Source organism: Mustela nigripes, chromosome 6 (assembly GCF_022355385.1).
Source record: "Mustela nigripes isolate SB6536 chromosome 6, MUSNIG.SB6536, whole genome shotgun sequence".
Taxonomy (NCBI): domain Eukaryota; kingdom Metazoa; phylum Chordata; class Mammalia; order Carnivora; family Mustelidae; genus Mustela; species Mustela nigripes.
In genome coordinates, this window is record NC_081562.1 from 41,821,717 (window position 1) to 41,839,560 (window position 17,844).

General features: G+C 35.7%; 1 protein-coding gene and 1 pseudogene across 9 annotated transcripts in view; one reads left to right on the forward strand and one right to left on the reverse strand.

Moving 5' to 3' along the window:
- OSBPL8 (oxysterol binding protein like 8) overlaps nt 1-17,844 on the forward strand; it is a 154,415-nt gene that overhangs the window by 86,017 nt on the left and 50,554 nt on the right. The gene's annotated exons all lie outside the window — the stretch shown is intronic.
- On the reverse strand, nt 7,180-17,381 carry LOC132020112 (ras-related protein Rab-5A-like; annotated as a pseudogene).

The following is a 17,844-nucleotide window of genomic DNA, read 5'->3' on the forward strand; positions in this document are numbered from 1 at the left end:
GTTCAACATCCGCAAATCAGTCAATGTGATACAACACATCAATAAAAGAAAGAACAAGAACCATATGATACTCTCAATAGATGCTGAAAAAGCATTTGACAAAGTACAGCATCCCTTCCTGATCAAAACTCTTCAAAGTGTAGGGATAGAGGGCACATACCTCAATATCATCAAAGCCATCTATGAAAAACCCACCGCAAATATCATTCTCAATGGAGAAAAACTGAAAGCTTTTCCGCTAAGGTCAGGAACACGGCAGGGATGTCCATTATCACCACTGCTATTCAACATAGTACTAGAGGTCCTAGCCTCAGCAATCAGACAACAAAAGGAAATTAAAGGCATCCAAATCGGCAAAGAAGAAGTCAAATTATCACTCTTCGCAGATGATATGATACTATATGTGGAAAACCCAAAAGACTCCACTCCAAAACTGCTAGAACTTACACAGGAATTCAGTAAAGTGTCAGGATATAAAATCAATGCACAGAAATCAGTTGACTTTCTCTACACCAGCAGTAAGACAGAAGAAAGAGAAATTAAGGCGTCAATCCCATTTACAATTGCACCCAAAACCATAAGATACCTAGGAATAAACCTAACCAAAGAGGCACAGAATCTATACTCAGAAAACTATAAAGTACTCATGAAAGAAATTGAGGAAGACACAAAGAAATGGAAAAATGTTCCATGCTCCTGGATTGGAAGAATAAATATTGTGAAAATGTCTATGCTACCTAAAGCAATCTACACATTTAATGCAATTCCTATCAAAGTACCATCCATCTTTTTCAAAGAAATGGAACAAATAATTCTAAAATTTATATGGAACCAGAAAAGACCTCGAATAGCCAAAGGGATATTGAAAAAGAAAGCCAACGTTGGTGGCATCACAATTCGGGACTTCAAGCTCTATTACAAAGCTGTCATCATCAAGACAGCATGGTACTGGCACAAAAACAGACACATAGATCAATGGAACAGAATAGAGAGCCCAGAAATAGACCCTCAACTCTACAGTCAACTAATCTTCGACAAAGCAGGAAAGAATGTCCAATGGAAAAAAGACAGCCTCTTCAATAAATGGTGCTGGGAAAATTGGACAGCCACATGCAGAAAAATGAAATTGGACCATTTCCTTACACCACACACAAAAATAAACTCAAAATGGATGAAGGACCTCAATGTGCGAAAGGAATCCATCAAAATCCTTGAGGAGAACACAGGCAGCAACCTCTTCGACCTCAGCCGCAGCAACATCTTCCTAGGAACAACGCCAAAGGCAAGGGAAGCAAGGGCGAAAATGAACTATTGGGATTTCATCAAGATCAAAAGCTTTTGCACAGCAAAGGAAACAGTTAACAAAATCAAAAGACAACTGACAGAATGGGAGAAGATATTTGCAAACTACATATCAGATAAAGGACTAGTGTCCAGAATCTATAAAGAACTTAGCAAACTCAACACCCAAAGAACAAATAATCCAATCAAGAAATGGGCAGAGGACATGAACAGACATTCCTGCAAAGAAGACATCCAGATGGCCAACAGACACATGAAAAAGTGCTCCATATCACTCGGCATCAGGGAAATACAAATCAAAACCACAATGAGGTATCACCTCACACCAGTCAGAATGGCTAAAATAAACAAGTCAGGAAATGACAGATGCTGGCGAGGATGCGGAGAAAGGGGAACCCTCCTACACTGTTGGTGGGAATGCAAGCTGGTGCAGCCACTCTGGAAAACAGCATTGGAGGTTCCTCAAAATGTTGAAAATAGAACTGCCCTATGACCCAGCAATTGCACTATTGGGTATTTACCCTAAAGATACAAACATAGTGATCCAAAGGGGCACATGCACCCGAATGTTTATAGTAGCAATGTCCACAATAGCCAAACTATGGAAAGAACCTAGATGTCCATCAACAGATGAATGGATCAAGAAGATGTGGTATATATATACAATGGAATACTATGCAGCCATCAAAAGAAATGAAATCTTGCCATTTTAACAACATGGATGGAACTAGAGCGTATCATGCTTAGCGAAATAAGTCAAGCAGAGAAAGACAACTATCATATGATCTCCCTGATATGAGGAAGTGGTGATGCAACATGGGGGCTTAAGTGGGTAGGAGAAGAATCAATGAAACAAGATGGGACTGGGAGGGAGACAAACCATAAGTGACTCTTAATTTCACAAAACAAACTGAGGGTTGCTGCGGGGAGGGGGTTTAGGGGAAGGGGGTGGGATTATGGACATTGGGGAGGGTATGTGCTTTGGTGAGTGCTGTGAAGTGTGTAAACCTGGTGATTCACAGACCTGTACCCCTGGGGATAAAAATATATGTTTATAAAAAATAAAAAATTATATTAAAAAAAAAACCTATACATGAATCTGACATGAGCCTCACATATAATACTATTTCTGTGTATGCTAAAGAGAGTCTTACAAGAGAGTGGAAGAGCATGCATCGGGAAGAAAGGCATTTATATTGATCCTATTTCCTGGACTTATGCTAACAGCTACCATTCATCAAGCATTTACCGAATTTGGCTAATATGCTAAAAGTTGTATGTCAAAACTATACAGAACTGTTGAAATAATATGATAAGACCCAGGCACAGTTATGTCATGTGCAATAAAAGTAATCGTGGCAGAGTAAGTGTGGGATTCTGGCTAGGGAGTGAAGGTTTAATGGGTGAGTTTGATGAATGCTTTGGTGAGGGGGAGAGGTCTGTAGGAGGAAATGTACAAAGTGGACATTTTAGTGGACACTTTAAAGGCATTGTGTAAATAAGTGGTTGTGGTGTAAAACTATATCAGTTTTACAGGTGAGAAAACTAAGGAATAAAGATGTTAAGAAATTTGTTCAAATTCACAAAACTCGTAAATGTCTGAGGCAGTTTTCAATCTTGGGACTGTCAAGCCTGTAGTCTTACTGCACTCTACTAGAGTGAATTACAGTGTAAGCTATTTTCTTTTTTTCTCATGCTTATGTGTTAGAAGTTTATATTGCCAGTGCTTTAGGATGGCAGAGATTCTGATTGTTTCTGTTTCCTAGCTGAGTCTCCTTCAAGCATATTGATTCATACCAATTTAATATAGATGATTATCCCTTAAAAACAGTTATTAGGTTTGTTTGTTTGTTTATTTGAGTGTGGTTTCCTTTAATTGTTTTAGGATTTTCTTTTCTTTTTTTTTGAAGGAGATAAAGAGACTGATTCTCCTCACTAGAGCCCACGCACATCACGGTAGTCTTTTATTTGTCATATGTTTAGGTTATGGTAATAAATCAGATTATTCCAGAAATTATTTATGTGTCAGATTTTGTACCTTATTTAAAATATACCAATTTACTTAAGAATTTTTTAAAACTTTAGTATGATTACAGTCTCTTAAATGGTTTGGTAATTTGTTTTGTGCTGACTTCTTTGACCTTTATTTCAACTTTTCTTCAAGAATGAAAGACCTGTCTATTAATTAGTCTGTTGTCTGCCTTTCTTTCGTCTACTTTTGAATAAGGGCAATGCCAAGGGAGCCTGGAGACTAAATTAAAGCTCATCTCATGGATACTCTGTTCTCACTATATGACATTTGAGATTGTTATCAAAGCTTGATGAGTTACTATAATTCATCTTGTAATTCTTTGATCATAAAAAGCTATTCTGCATACTTTTAGTTTTATAAAACCATCTTTCAGTTGTAGTGCTTTATAAGAGATCATAAAATGTTGCTTTTTAAAGGAGTCTATTTCAAACTAATTTTATATGTTTAAAATTTAAAAACTTTTAAAACTGAAAGTTACTACTTAATGTTACTTGCTTAACAATTTATCAAAATGAATTTAGACCATGCTTTCTTAATCTAGACTTCAATTAAAATGTGTATGCTTCATGTTCTGTTTCTCTTCAGCAAATTCTCTTAACTCTGCCAAGTCCCTTCACTTGAATTCCCTGGTAGCATTAAACATGACATGATGGGTCTCTATCTACAACTTAATAGAAAACTTTAAAGTAAAGGGGGATTTTCTTTGCAGAGTTTGCTAGTGTGAAGATGTTGTACCAGATTCCCCAGGGTGACAGTTTTAGACCTCGCTGGTATAATCTCAGGTGGCACCTTCATTAAAATGGTTTATAGACAAAAGGAGACCAAGAAGTCAGTTTCCTCCATGAATCGAAGCAATTCTTCCTTTTTTGGTAAGATATTTCTAGGATCAATTCATGAACATTTGAGACTACACACACATAGCAAATGTGTCTTGAATATATGTGTTCTATTTCATGAAAAGTGTTTTATCTGAAAGAGTACTTAAATTTATCCCCAGTACTTTTAATTTTTTTTTTCTCCTAAATGCTGTGCTTTGGTTTGTAGCCATAAGTTGTTTTCATTACAGATGGTATGCGTTAGAGGTATGTTAATTTTCTTCTGAGATATTGAATCCTTACTGTTAGATTTTTGAAGTCATTTCTTAAGACACAATTGTTTTTTGTTTGAAATTTCTTGTGTTCGTATAGTTGCTTCTTAAAGAGGTATGTAATATCTATTAAGTAATGAGAACAGGATATAATATTTGGCAAATTTAAAAAATGAGAGTGAAGTATTTTTCTAAATCTCTCTTGTGAAATGTTGCATTATGTATGCTTTTCAAATGTTCCTATGTAGGGGAAACTGAAAGACTTTGAAAACATTTATTGAAAAGTGAGAATGAATAAATTAGCTGTGTTTTAAACATCTTTACAAAGATGAGAGGAGTCTGTCTTACCCTTGCCAGGTTTTATTAATTGCATCCTATTAAAGCAGTAAGATGAACACAAAGAATACTAAAGGACACTTTTTTCTTTATATATGTTCTTTGTCCGTACATCTAAATTATATATATGTGTGTGTATACATATATATATTTATTTAAGGTGTGTGTGTGTGTGTGTGTGTGTGTTTACTTAAGATAACATTAAAGAATTATCAAGTACCACTTGCACTTGTTTCTCAGCTCTTTTCTGTTGGGATTTCCTCCTATTTGTTTCCAGAGTCTGAGAGGTTGGGATTGCCTTCTTAGCAAGAGTGGTAAAATAGTTTCACCTATAGAGTTAACAGCTACAATTTTCCTTTCCTTATTTGAGGCATGGAGATGCAAGTTTTCTGTATTGTTAATAAATATATAATAAGATAATAATTTACCGGTATTTGCATAATTTCTGAGAGAAGATAAACAGTTTCATAGAAATTTTTCTGTTTTCATTTTGGTTGTAAGTTTGAACATACGTAGGTTTTATTTGAGAACGACACAGTGAAGTTTAGCAAACTCCTGTTTTGCAGATAAAGGAAGGGTTTGTGACAGATGAACAAATTCCCCCTGGGGACTACAGGATTTTCTAAGGGTCTCATGCAAGCTGGCCTTTATTCCGTTTTGTACAGAGTTCTGTACTAGAAAGCAGGAACAAACCAGAAATGATTTTCTCAGTCCCAGTTTGTAATTGGGAAATTTCAGGACAGGCAGTAGGGAAGCATAAGGAAGCATAAAAACATGTACGTGAGCTTCACATTACAGTTTGAGTAATATAGCAAACTAGACATTCTGAAAAAACCCTCCTAGTTAAGAACATCAAATGATGGAATGGGGGCTTTTTGTTTTATATTTTTGTTTTTGTTTCTGTTTTTTTATACCACTTTATTCTAACCGGAGCACTTCAGTGTTAAACACTGGTGAGCTATATTCCTTCACTAATTCTGAATTGCTGTAAATGTAAAAGTTCTATCAGTTCAACACTTAGATTCAGTCATCTCTGACCCATGGTAGATTTCATATAATATCTGAAGTAATTAGTGCAGTATACTGAACTGATCAAAATAAAATGAACTTTGGGAAACAGCATTGCAAGATTATTACTAACACACTGCAATTCTTACATTACAAATTACTCATACATTGTTTATCATGGTTCTGGCCATGTAGGAACAATGAGACCACCTTCCTTTCAAAGGGAGAGAAAAGGAAAAATTAGCTCCTTTAGCAACTACATTTTCTGTACTTTTAAGCAACATAAATATTACAGAAAAGTAATGAACATATTTGGAGACTGCAGTGCAGAACCTTATTTATAGTACCACTGAAGATCAAACTTAATATAACCAAGTTTTGAATGTACATAATTGTTAGTGCCTTGACTATATTATGTCCAAAGAGTACAAAAACCTGCTCCCTGCCCAAAACAACAAAACCTATGTAGTGACCAGCTCTGATTAAACAGAAATCACAGACGCCTGATTTGTTTCATTTCTGTTGAAGAGCTCACATGTTTGAAGGGAACACTGTCCATTAAGGTGCACTTAACTCTTTCCATATACATTTTATTCATTTTATTTTGATCAGTTCAGTATACTGCACTAATTACTTCAGATATTATATGAAATCTACCATGGGTCAGAGTTGACTGAATCTAAGTGTTGAACTGATAGAACTTGTACATTTACAGCAATTCAGAATTAGTGACGGAATATAGCTCACCAGTGTTTAACACTGAAGTGCTCCAGTTAGAATAAAGTGGTATAATGAGGAAATGGAATGTATATGGAAATGATGAGGATACATTTGACTTTTTTTTTTTACCCCACTAAAAATACCAAGACTAGTTATAATGTCCATGCCATTAATGTTTGTTTTCTCCCCCTGAAGATGTGGGACTTCCTTATGGTTCATTTGTTAAAATGTGGAATGTTCATCTTAAGTACGCATACTAAGAGAAATTACCAGTAGACTGAATACTGTAGCTAAGCATATATATCTGTAGAATCTCCTTCAAAAAAGAGTGGTTTTGAAAAGCCTAAATTAATAAGTACCTAATCTTTTTCATAGAGCTGGCTGGTTAACTCTGGGTTTACATCATCATTTGCCTCTATCCCCGCTGTTGAGAAATGATTCCCCTAACCATCCAAGGAAACAAACATGCACACACATGCACATTCCCCACTTCTACTTCTGAAACATTAGTCAGAGGGTCACGTACATGTTATTAAAAATTAAACTCAGAACACTTAAAATAATTCAATATTAGAAATTGACTCTATCATAAGTCTCTTCTTTATGAAAGTCACACTGGGCCAGTTAAGTGCTCCATTTCCACTCTCAACATTTAGGAAGCAGAAGAATATTCCAGCAAGTTCAAACTGAAGGTTTAGTTATCAAAACACTGGCTCCTAGTTGGCTTTCAGGGTTCAGTAGATCTACTTCTCTTCCTCCGACAGAATTTGCTCCTGGATTCAGTCATTCATTCTTTGGCCACTTTTTAGCTGCTGCCATGAATATTTCATTTACATTCGTCAGTGTTGTAGCTCATGTCTCCCTGAGTAACTGTGCTTACAGTTAACTCTACACAGGACTGTGCTTCCTAGAAATTGATAGCTCTTTCATTTGCAAGGTCAGCCTTGTTTCTTGATAAAGCTATTACAGCATTAGGATCAGCTTGCCTTTAAGTTCTTTAATACATTTTTTGTTCTGGCAAAGGGTTTGTCATTTGTGATATCATCTACAACTATGACTGCTTTGTTCCTCTCTAGTACATTCGTGCTATGGTATCGTTCTTGCCAGCTGCATCCCATATTTCAAACTTTACTGTTGTGCCATTAAGACACACAGTTTGGGGAGCACCTGGGTGGCTCAGTCAAGTGAAGTGTCTGACTTCAGCTCAGGTTATGATCCCAGGGTTCTGGGATCGAGTCCAGCAAGTAGTCAGCTTCTCCCCCCACCCCATGTTTTCTCTCTCTCTCTCTCACGCTGTCTCTCTGAAATGAATGAATGAATGAATGAATAAAATTTTGTTTTTAAAGTGCAGTTAAGGGGTGCCTGGGCACCTCAGTTAGTTGGGCATCTGACTCTTGATTTTGGCTCAGGTCGTGATCTCAGGCTCATAACATGAAGGCCTGAGTCACTCTGTGCTCGGAGGGGAATCTGCTTGAGATTCTCTCCCTCTGTCTCCTTCCCCCTACTCGTTCTCTTTCTCTCTCTCTCTCTCTCACATAAATATTTTTTTTTTGTTAACTCTTTAAAAAAAAAAGAAAAAGTATGGCTGAACTGTCAACAAAGTAAGGGAATTAGCAGGTGGAGCAGAATGATTAAAAGTGAGAATCCAGAAAGGTGATGAGTTCTGGAGCCAGCATTTGTCCTGACTAGCACTTGCTACTTTCTGAAAGTCTAGAGCTTGAGTTTAATGAGAAAAAGGGAGAAAAGGTCTGTGGCCCATTAATGATGGAAATTTGGATTGGAGATATCTCCGTGTGAAAAAAGGAGTCCTTCTTAGTTTAAAAAAAACAAAAAAACAAAAACAAAAACCTGAAAAACATAACCAAAGAGAAGGATGATGGTGTATTTGCCTATCTTGTTTGTAACTCCAGGTAGAATGGGTGAAAGAGGAACTCTTCTTTGAGAAGCACAAACATATACTACTGTAGGCTCAGGGCCAGAATTCATACAATCTCTGGGGCAAAAAACAAAAACACCCTTCAGTTTAGTTTTAAATGATCTTGAGTTATTAGTATTCCCAGGTGCCTGGAAGAATCAATGCAGATACTTGTTAGAGGAGAGGTTTAAACACGTGCCTCCAGAAATTACTGATTTTTAGTTATGAGTTCGTGTATAAACAAAACAACAAGATAGCATTATGATGTGGAAAACTCAGTAAACACATGAGGTAACAAGCCACCATCAGAGGGAATCTGCATAAACTGCCTGCCATCCAGACCAGCGTCTGCACCAATTAAAATTACAAATGCCAGAATGTGATTTGATGGGTTAAAGACAATATTGAAAGATTGTGCTGGGAACCTTTCAGAAGGATGAATGGGTGGCTCATTCAGTTAAGTGTCTGACTCTCCATTTTGGCTCAGGTCATGATCTCAGGGTTGTGAAATTGAGCACCACTTTGGGCTCCATTCTCAATGCAGAGTCTGCTTGGGAGTCTCTCTCTCTCTCTTCCTCTCCTCTTGTGTGTACATGCTCTTTCTCTCTGTCTCTCTCTCTCTCTCCCAATAAATAAATACAGTCTTTAAAATAAATAAATAAAGGGTGGAAGACAGCAACTCTCTGATTAAGGATGCCTCACCATTCCCAAGCAGAAAATCTAAACATTAATAATTCTTGGTTTTTTCTAAGATTTTATTTATTTGAGAGAAAGCACAGAGGGAGAGTAAGAGGGAGAAACAGATTCCCCATTGAGCAGAGAGCCTGATGCAGGACTTGATCCCTGGACCTAACCTGAGCTAAAAGCAGACACTTAACTGACTGAGCCACCCAGGCACCCTAAACAGTAATAGTTTTTTTTTTTCTAAAGATTTTATTTATTTGACAGAGGTCACAAGGAGGCAGAGAGGCAGGCAGAGAGAGAGAGAGAGGAAAGCAGGCTCCCCGCAGAGAGCTGGATATGGGGCTCTATCCCAGGACTCTGGGATCATGACCTGAGCTAAAGGCAGAGACTTAACCCACTGAGCCACCCAGGTGCCCCAACAGTAATAGTTTTAATGCTGATACTTGACAAGAAGGAGAGCTGAAAAATAATGAGTTAAGTAAACATTAACTCAGTATTAGGAAAGTAATAGGATAAGCGCAAAGTAGATGGAAGGAAAGAATAAAGAAAAGAGAATAGATGTAGGTGAGAGCAAGAAAGACAAAGTTGATTGTTTGAAAAGGCTAATAAAAATTATCAAAACTTGAGCAAGATTAGGGGAAATGATCATGAGGAATAAAAAGATACAACTAGGGGTGCCTGGGTGGCTCAGTGGGTTGAACCTCTGCCTTTGGCTGAGGTCATAATCTCAGGGTCCTGGAATGGAGCCCCGCATCAGGCTCTCTGCTTGGCAGGGAGCCTGCTTCCCCCACTCTCTCTGCCTGCCTCTCTGCCTACTTGTGATCTCTCTCTCTCTCTATGTCAAATAAATAAATAAATTTTTGTTTTTTTTAAAAAAGACACAACTAGGGGTGCCTAGGTGGCTCAGTGGGTTAAAGTCTCTGCTTTCAGCTCAGGTCATGATCCCAGGGTCCTGGGATTGAGCTCTGCATCAGGCTCTGCTCAGCAGGGAGCCTGCTTTCCTTCCTCTCTTTCTGCCTGTCTCTCTGCCTACCTGGGATCTCTGTCTGTCAAATAAATTTAAAAAAAAAAATTTTTTTAAAGACACAACTAAATAGCCAATAATTTTGAAAATTTTTTAGAAAGATTGTACTTTCCAAAATTTATTCAGTAATAGAAAATTCTTGTGATTTTTGTATTCTAATTAGTATTATAAATTAGCTATACAAAGACATCATAGGCCAAGATAGATTTACAAACAAGTTCTACTGAACATTTATGGAAAAATAGAATTCCAGTCTTGCCTAAAAACTGTATTTCATTAAGTCTAAAAAAGGACCCCTCCTCCTACTTTAATGTCTCTGAAATTGGGTTCGATTTTTTTTTTTTTTTTTAAGAGGGGGTAAAGATGTTGGGGGCAGGAACAGAGGCAGAGAGAGAAGGACAGAGAGACTCTTAAAAGCAGGCTCCATGCTGGGGCCAGGGGGCTTGATTTCTTGGTTTTGGCTCAGGTCATGATCTTGTGGTTGTGGAATCAGAGTCCCAAGTTGGCTCTGTGCCCAGTCCAGAGTCAGCTTCAGATTTTCTCTCCTTCTCCCCCCACTAAAATAAATAAACAAAATCTTTTTTAAAAAACTATGATGTTATGTAACACACAGCTTAAAGAAGAAAAACTATGTTATTATCCCATTAATAAAATGTATTTGAAATATAGAAGGAATCTCTTAGCCTTGTAAAGTTAGAATTAGGAACAAAAGGTGTATACCATCTATACTTCATTTCAACACTGTACTTGGAATTTAGCTAGTGAATAAGATAAAACGAAATAAAAGTAAAGGAGCAAACAAATTTTTTTTTAATTATTTATTTATTTATTTGACAGAGAGACATCACAAGTAGGCAGAGAGAGAGAGAGGAGGAAGCAGGCTCCCTGCTGAGCAGAGAGCCTGATGCGGGACTCGATCCCAGGACCCTGAGATCATGACCTGAGCCGAAGGCAGCGGCTTAACCCACTGAGCCACCCAGGCGCCCAGGAGCAAACAAATTTTATTTGTAGTTAGTATAATTGTTTATATAGAAGCTCTCCCAAATTCACAGGTAAATTATTTAAGTTATTAAGAAATTACTGGATACATGTTAACTGTGGTTGTATATACCAGAAACAAATGGTTAGAAAAATGCAGTTCAAAAAAATAGCACTTAAGGGGCGCCTGGGTGGCTCAGTGGGTTAAGCCGCTGCCTTTGGCTCAGGTCATGTTCTCAGGTTCCTGGGATCGAGTCCCACATTGAGTTCTCTGCTCAGCAGGGAACCTGCTGCCCTCTCTCTCTCTCTCTTTGCCTTCCTCTCTGTCTACTGTGATCTCTGTCAAATAAATAAATAAAATCTTTTAAAAAAAATAGCACTTAAAAATAACAGAAAGTAAGGCACCTAGCAATAAGTCTAAAAAAGCTAACATAGTATCTTTATGTAGAAAAGTATAACATTAAAAGGGTGTATTCTCAATAAATGGAGAGGCATACCATATTTCCAGTAGGAAAATTCAATATTATTAGTATGTCAGTTCTCAAATTGATTTTATCTGTTAAAGGTGTTTTGAATTCATATCTCAACTGGATTTTTTCATGGTACTTGATAAGGTTATCCTTAACTATCTAGGGAGAACAAAGGGCAAAGAATAGTCAAGACCCTCCTGAAGAACTGGAGCCAAGCAAGAGTCAGGGGCTATTTAATACTTATCATAATGGTCCAGTAAGTAAGCAGGAGGTGTTGGTGCTAAAACAGAGACAAAAGAAACACCAACAACAGAGACTTTGAACTAATGTTGCTCATTAGAGTTCTACATGACATTGTGGCAAAAGCAAAACTATGGAAAAACAGTGAAAAGATCAGCCCTTTCTAGGAGTTAGTAGGGAGGCAGTGGTGAATAAGCAGAGTACAGGTTTTTATTGCAGTTAAAATATGTATGATATTGTAATGATAGATACATGTCATTATGCATTATGCATTTGTCCAAACCCATGGCATGTACAACAAAAAAAAAGTGAACCCTAAGATAAACTGTGGAATTTGAGTGATTATGATGTCTCAATGTAGGTTCATCAATTAGATCAAATGTCCCACTCTGGTGAGGGGAATTTATAATAGGGAAGATCTTGCATATGTGGAGGCAGGGGTATATGGGAGATCTCTTTATCGTCCTCTCAATTTTGCTGTGAACCTAAAACTTCTCTAAAAAAATAAAATCTTAAAAAAAAAAAAAGTAGAGGGGTGCCTGGGTGGCTCAGTCATTAAGTGTCTGCCTTTGGCTCAGTTCATAATCCCAGGGTCCTGAGATTGAGCCCCGCATTGGGCTCCCTACTCAGTGGGAAGTTTGCTTCTCCCTCTCCCACTCCCCCACTTATGTTCCCTCTCTCACTGTCTCTCTCTCTGTCAAATAAATCAATAAAAATCTTTAAAAAAAAAATAAAAGTAGACCACTTCAGTGTACTGCAAGTGTACTCACCTTATCCAAACATCATGGCATGGGGAAACATATGATAGTATGCTTCATAAGCATACTATCAAGACAAGCCAAAATCAGAAAAAAAAAAAGTTGGGCAGAGTTCACCCAAACAGCTTGTCCTTGGTTTACAAATAAATGGTACATTGGTGAGGGACTTTTGGGGTGATAAAAGCTCTTTTTTTTGTTGTTGTTAAAGATTTTATTTACTTATTTGACAGAGATTACAAGTAGGCAGAGAGGCAGGTGGGGCGGGGGAGGGAAGCAGGCTCCCTGCTGAGCAGAGAGCTTGATGTGGAGCTTGATCCCAGGACCCTGGGATCATGACCTGAGACAAAGGCAGAGGTTTTAACTCACTGAGCCACCCAGGCGCCCCACTAAAAGCTCTTTTATATTGAGTATCCTGTTTCCTGTATCCCATGCATTCTTACTTTTGCTATCACTTTTTGGTAAAATACATATTCTATGATATCCATTCTCAAGTGGGGTCATATGAGGGAAGTAAGGCCTTAAGAAAATAATTTAAGTAAATATTTTCTCAGTTCTTCCAAGGATTATGGTTCATGGGTATTGCCATTATAGATGTTGGGGAAAAAAGGTTAATTCATATTGAAAAGTGGATGTTTCAATGCAGTAGGCCCAATGAATCCCAGGTGAGAAGGACTACTCTAGTAAGTTATTTGAAAATTTGCATGGAAAGTAAATTTTAGACTATATACGTCTAAAAATATCTTTATTTTACCCTAATATGTAATTGATAGTTTGGCTGGGTATGGAATTTTAAGTTGGAAGTCATTTTCGTTCCAATTTTGAAAGCATTGCTTATATTTTGGTCCTGATCTAGAGGAACTTGGTGTTATGAATTATATACAAAAGGATTCTTTGGTATAAATAGGGCTGGTTCTCAGTTTTTACCATTGCTGGTTTGTGATTCAGCAAGACAGTGACTACTTGTTAATCTCGTGCTTTCCAATGTCAAATATATGTTGTTATTGTATTCTATCCTGGATCCATACTGTGGAATACATACTTATTTTATGCTTTTCAGAAATTAGCCCTCTCTTATAATTTTAGTTTTAGGAGGGAACACATTAGGTTAGTGTCTTCATTCTGCCATTTTAATGTGAAACCTTTCTAGATTTCACATATATTATCCAATTTGATCCTAATAACAATCTGATAATATAGATTATATTATTAGCATTTTATAGATGAGGAAACAGAGACCCATAGAAATTAACATAATTGAATGCATCCAGCTGGGATTTGAACCACATTAACATTATAATGCCTTGAGAGTCGAGCACCATTGAATGAATTATAATCATTGCTCTCTCGTCTATAATTAATGGTCATTTATATTTCATGACATGGAGAAAAGCAAAACAAAACAACCCAAATCCTTGTTTGTAGTTGTAATTGTCAACTGTAAATTTATTTTTACCTTTCATTTTTGAAATGTCTTTACCCAATAAAGAACATGTTACATAAAGGGAATTTGTTAAGTGTACTTTCTAGTAAAGAGAGACAGACTTAGATTATATGGGGTGCTATTGTATCTTGAGTGGAGAACTAGCCTTGAAATGTATGCATAATAGTAGGAAGGAAACTGAGATTGTATAGTAAGGTACCTATAAAAATGAACCACTGTCAGTTGAAATTTTAAAGGTTAGTTATAAAGAGATAGCATAGTATATAATTTTGGCTATTTGTACTTTACTATTAGATTTAATAATGTGAGATCATACCAGTAACTTAGTTTTAACCTAGTAAAGAAAGATAGTCCATTTGTTATTGTGATAATAAAGTCGCATTTTTCTTTAAATAGAGTTTTAAGTGGAAAATCCTTATAGGTAGGTGATATATTTTGCTAAGTATAAATGCAATGAACAGGAACTATAGCAACTTATATCTGTTTCAAGAGGACATGTATTAGAGCACTCTGTTATTTTGGTGTTTTCAGTCTTCCCTCTGGATTGGTTTGCATTAACATTGTCTTAATGACTCAGATATCCTTGCTAGAGATAAAACTTAAATATTTGTTACCACTTTAGCTGTTAGAATCCATCAAAATTGTACTTGAGAGAATATCTTTCCTTATGAATTCTTAAATATGGCTGAAGCAAGTAGTGGATTAGATACAGATCTAGAGGCTTCAGGAGAGATAAACAGTGTTATATTTATATCCATATATGAAGTAAGCAAAAACTGGAAGCAATCGGAAGAGGTGGGAAGTGTGGCAGATACTACAAAAAACATAATGGATATGAGAAATGGTTGCATTTTACCTCATCCTACATCTCTATTGATCTTGCTTTGTTTTACTAAAGCAGCTGTTCAGTTCAGGGCATTGCTGAACCTTTTTATCAAAAGGTAAAACATTAGTGGAATAGCCTTTCACGTTTATCAGTTCATTAAAAAACAGAAACAAAACAACAATCCATTAGCAAGGCTTAATGCCTTCTCTGTTTATTGCTGATTTGACAGTCTCTGGTCCTTCTCCTTTGCTGTTAAATGTGTGTGTCCTTTGTTTGTGCTGGTGGGTTTCGCTACATTTAGATGTGAAAGAAAAGCCTCTCCTTGCCATACTGATCTAATTAGCCTTTTGAGTGAAAATATACGTTAAATAGCCCTTCTAAGCCATGAAAGAAGAGAGCTCACAACAACGTAGATTTTCTTCCTGTACTGTGGTTTCGCCTGTTTTATTTCCTCCACGAATTGATGGCCGAAAGCTTGTCCGGAATGCTTCATTTGGAGGATACAATGAACTTTCTCCTTCTTTGCCAGGTTTGTTTATTTAATCTTGCCTTCTTTTCTTAATTTCTTGCAGGCTTTTCATTAAACTAAATATTCCAATATCTTAAAACTGCTTTTATTTAAATGAAACAGATTCTGTAGTGAAAGGTTCAGTTTTAATGACTGCTGCTATATGGCGTGGCTTTTCCATGTTTTCACTTAAAATCTCTTACACTCAAACTTGAGAACTAGTGGTTCAGTGAATTATAAATCTTGCATTGCTGATAGCATGAATTTTTGCTTTAATTTTAGAAATAAATATTATGGCCCTTTGATAAAATTAAAAGCTTTTTCTAGACTTGAGATAGATGTAAAATTCTATAAATAAGCAAATTAATCTGAGGTTTTTGCCAATAAAACCCAGATATTAATATTGGTATTTGTTTGGCTGTTTTCTTCAGAATAGTAACTGTGTTAAATTGATGTTTAGCTTAAGCTTTAATAGTTCAAATGCTGACTAAAGTGAAGTTTTCTAAGTATAATTTTTGAAATAGCCTTCTTGTTGTTAGATGTGTCTTTGTATAATTAGTTTGTGCTAAGAAATTGTTATTTTTAAGGTAACATTTAAGGTAACATTTTTAAAATAAAATTGGGCATTTGACAGCTATGATTTAGACATTAAATAATTGGTTAATGAAATAGATCTTAAATTTAGTTGTATGAAAAAGATTTATTTTAGCAAAGGTTTGGATATATATTTTAAAATCTTTTTTTCCTTTTAAAATTTTAAATTGCAACATAAATTTGTCTACTCTTTTGAGGTTATATTTTTCTTTTAAAATGAAAATATTCTTTAATACTTATGGCAAAGAAATCACTGAAACTGGTGCTTACTTAACCATCTATAGATTTTTCTGACACATTTGTTAAATTTGTATTATGTTTTCTGCTTCATGCTAACATTTATTCTCAATTTTTTTGAATATTCATTCTGATAGCTGATATATGCATTATTTTGAGGTCGTGAAACACCTTGTGTGTGGTACCTGGACAATAAAAATACATTATTATAAATTCACTGATTTCATTTTCTTTCAAAAAAGAATTGGAAATCATAGTCCTGAACTGTTGCCTAAGGAGCATAAGCTTTGAATAGCATTCATAATCTGTATTTCCTCTTCTCAGTATAGAATGGTTACTATCATGCTTCTTATGTTCTCAAAATGGTGTATGTTTTAGTGTTTGTCTTTGTTCAGAAGTGGCTTTGAAAATACAACATACTGAAAAATTTTTAAGTTGTTAAGTACTCTGTTTGCTTTTACAATGTGATTTACTTCTATTTCTGTGTATGTCTCTATTTTATTTTTTAAGCTAGCAAGCTTGCTAGCAAATGTTTGCTGACTTTCATGCAATGAGTCTACTTAATATTAAAGAATAACCATGTGACTCTACTAAACAACAGAAAACTTCACTTTTTAAAAGTTTGGTATTTACTTAATTAGGTAACTAAATGCAGAACTGTCAATTTCTCTTGTCAAAGAGTATATTGAAGGTCACCCTGGGTTGATTTGTTTGAATGGAAAAGTAAATGGTTGGCTTTGTTTTCTAATTCTTGAAATAAAATCATATTCATAGGGAGGCTTCCATATTCCCCTTTTTACAACCAATAGTTGTACTGCAACCAGCCATGATGGGAAACTCTTTAAAGTATTTTGCATTTATCAGATAAGAAGTAGAATGGAATTCTATTCATAAAGATGAAGATGTTGTTGTTGTTTTTCCAGTTAAAAAATAAAACCTATATTTCTTCTGGGACCTTTCATTGTACTGAAAAAAAATTTTAGATACATTCATTTTTACCTGACATTATTAGAGGAGAGGTTCTACATTAGTGGTATTTTAAGATCATTTTGCCTTACTCTGTATTACTATACTACTTTGAACATAACCTTATTTTCATTTTAGTTTCCTAAAGAAATATATTGGTATGGCCTTCGACTTTATGCTGAGCTATAATATAGAAATGGTACCACCTGCCCATGTATTTCCAGTAACACCATAGTGCTTTTCTTTTAAGTTCATGTCTGCTCATCTCTTTCTTTCCCCAGTCTTAGGTATAACTTCTAGATATGATTATTGGACCAATCTCTAGAATAGTACCAGAAAATTTGAGTAAATAAACTAAGCAAATAAATCACTTTATGGACAAACTGTGTGAGCTTCAGTACACAGATGGGTTTCTTTTTAGTATATTTTGACTTCTCAGGGTTTTTTTTTGTTGTGTGTGTGTGTTGTTGTTTTTAGTAAAATTTCTGGATTCTTGGCTGTGTTTAGTATAGTTAATCTATTTATATTTTGTAAATACCTACTCAGTCTTCATTTGTAAATAATGTACATATAATCTCATTTTAGCAAGACTGAAGCAGCATAAAGCTTGCTTTATTATATCTAAACATTTATTGACCCAAATTTATTATGGAACTATATGAAAGGTTATACCTTGTTGATGATAGCAATTGTATTTTGTTAACAAATTAGAAGTTAA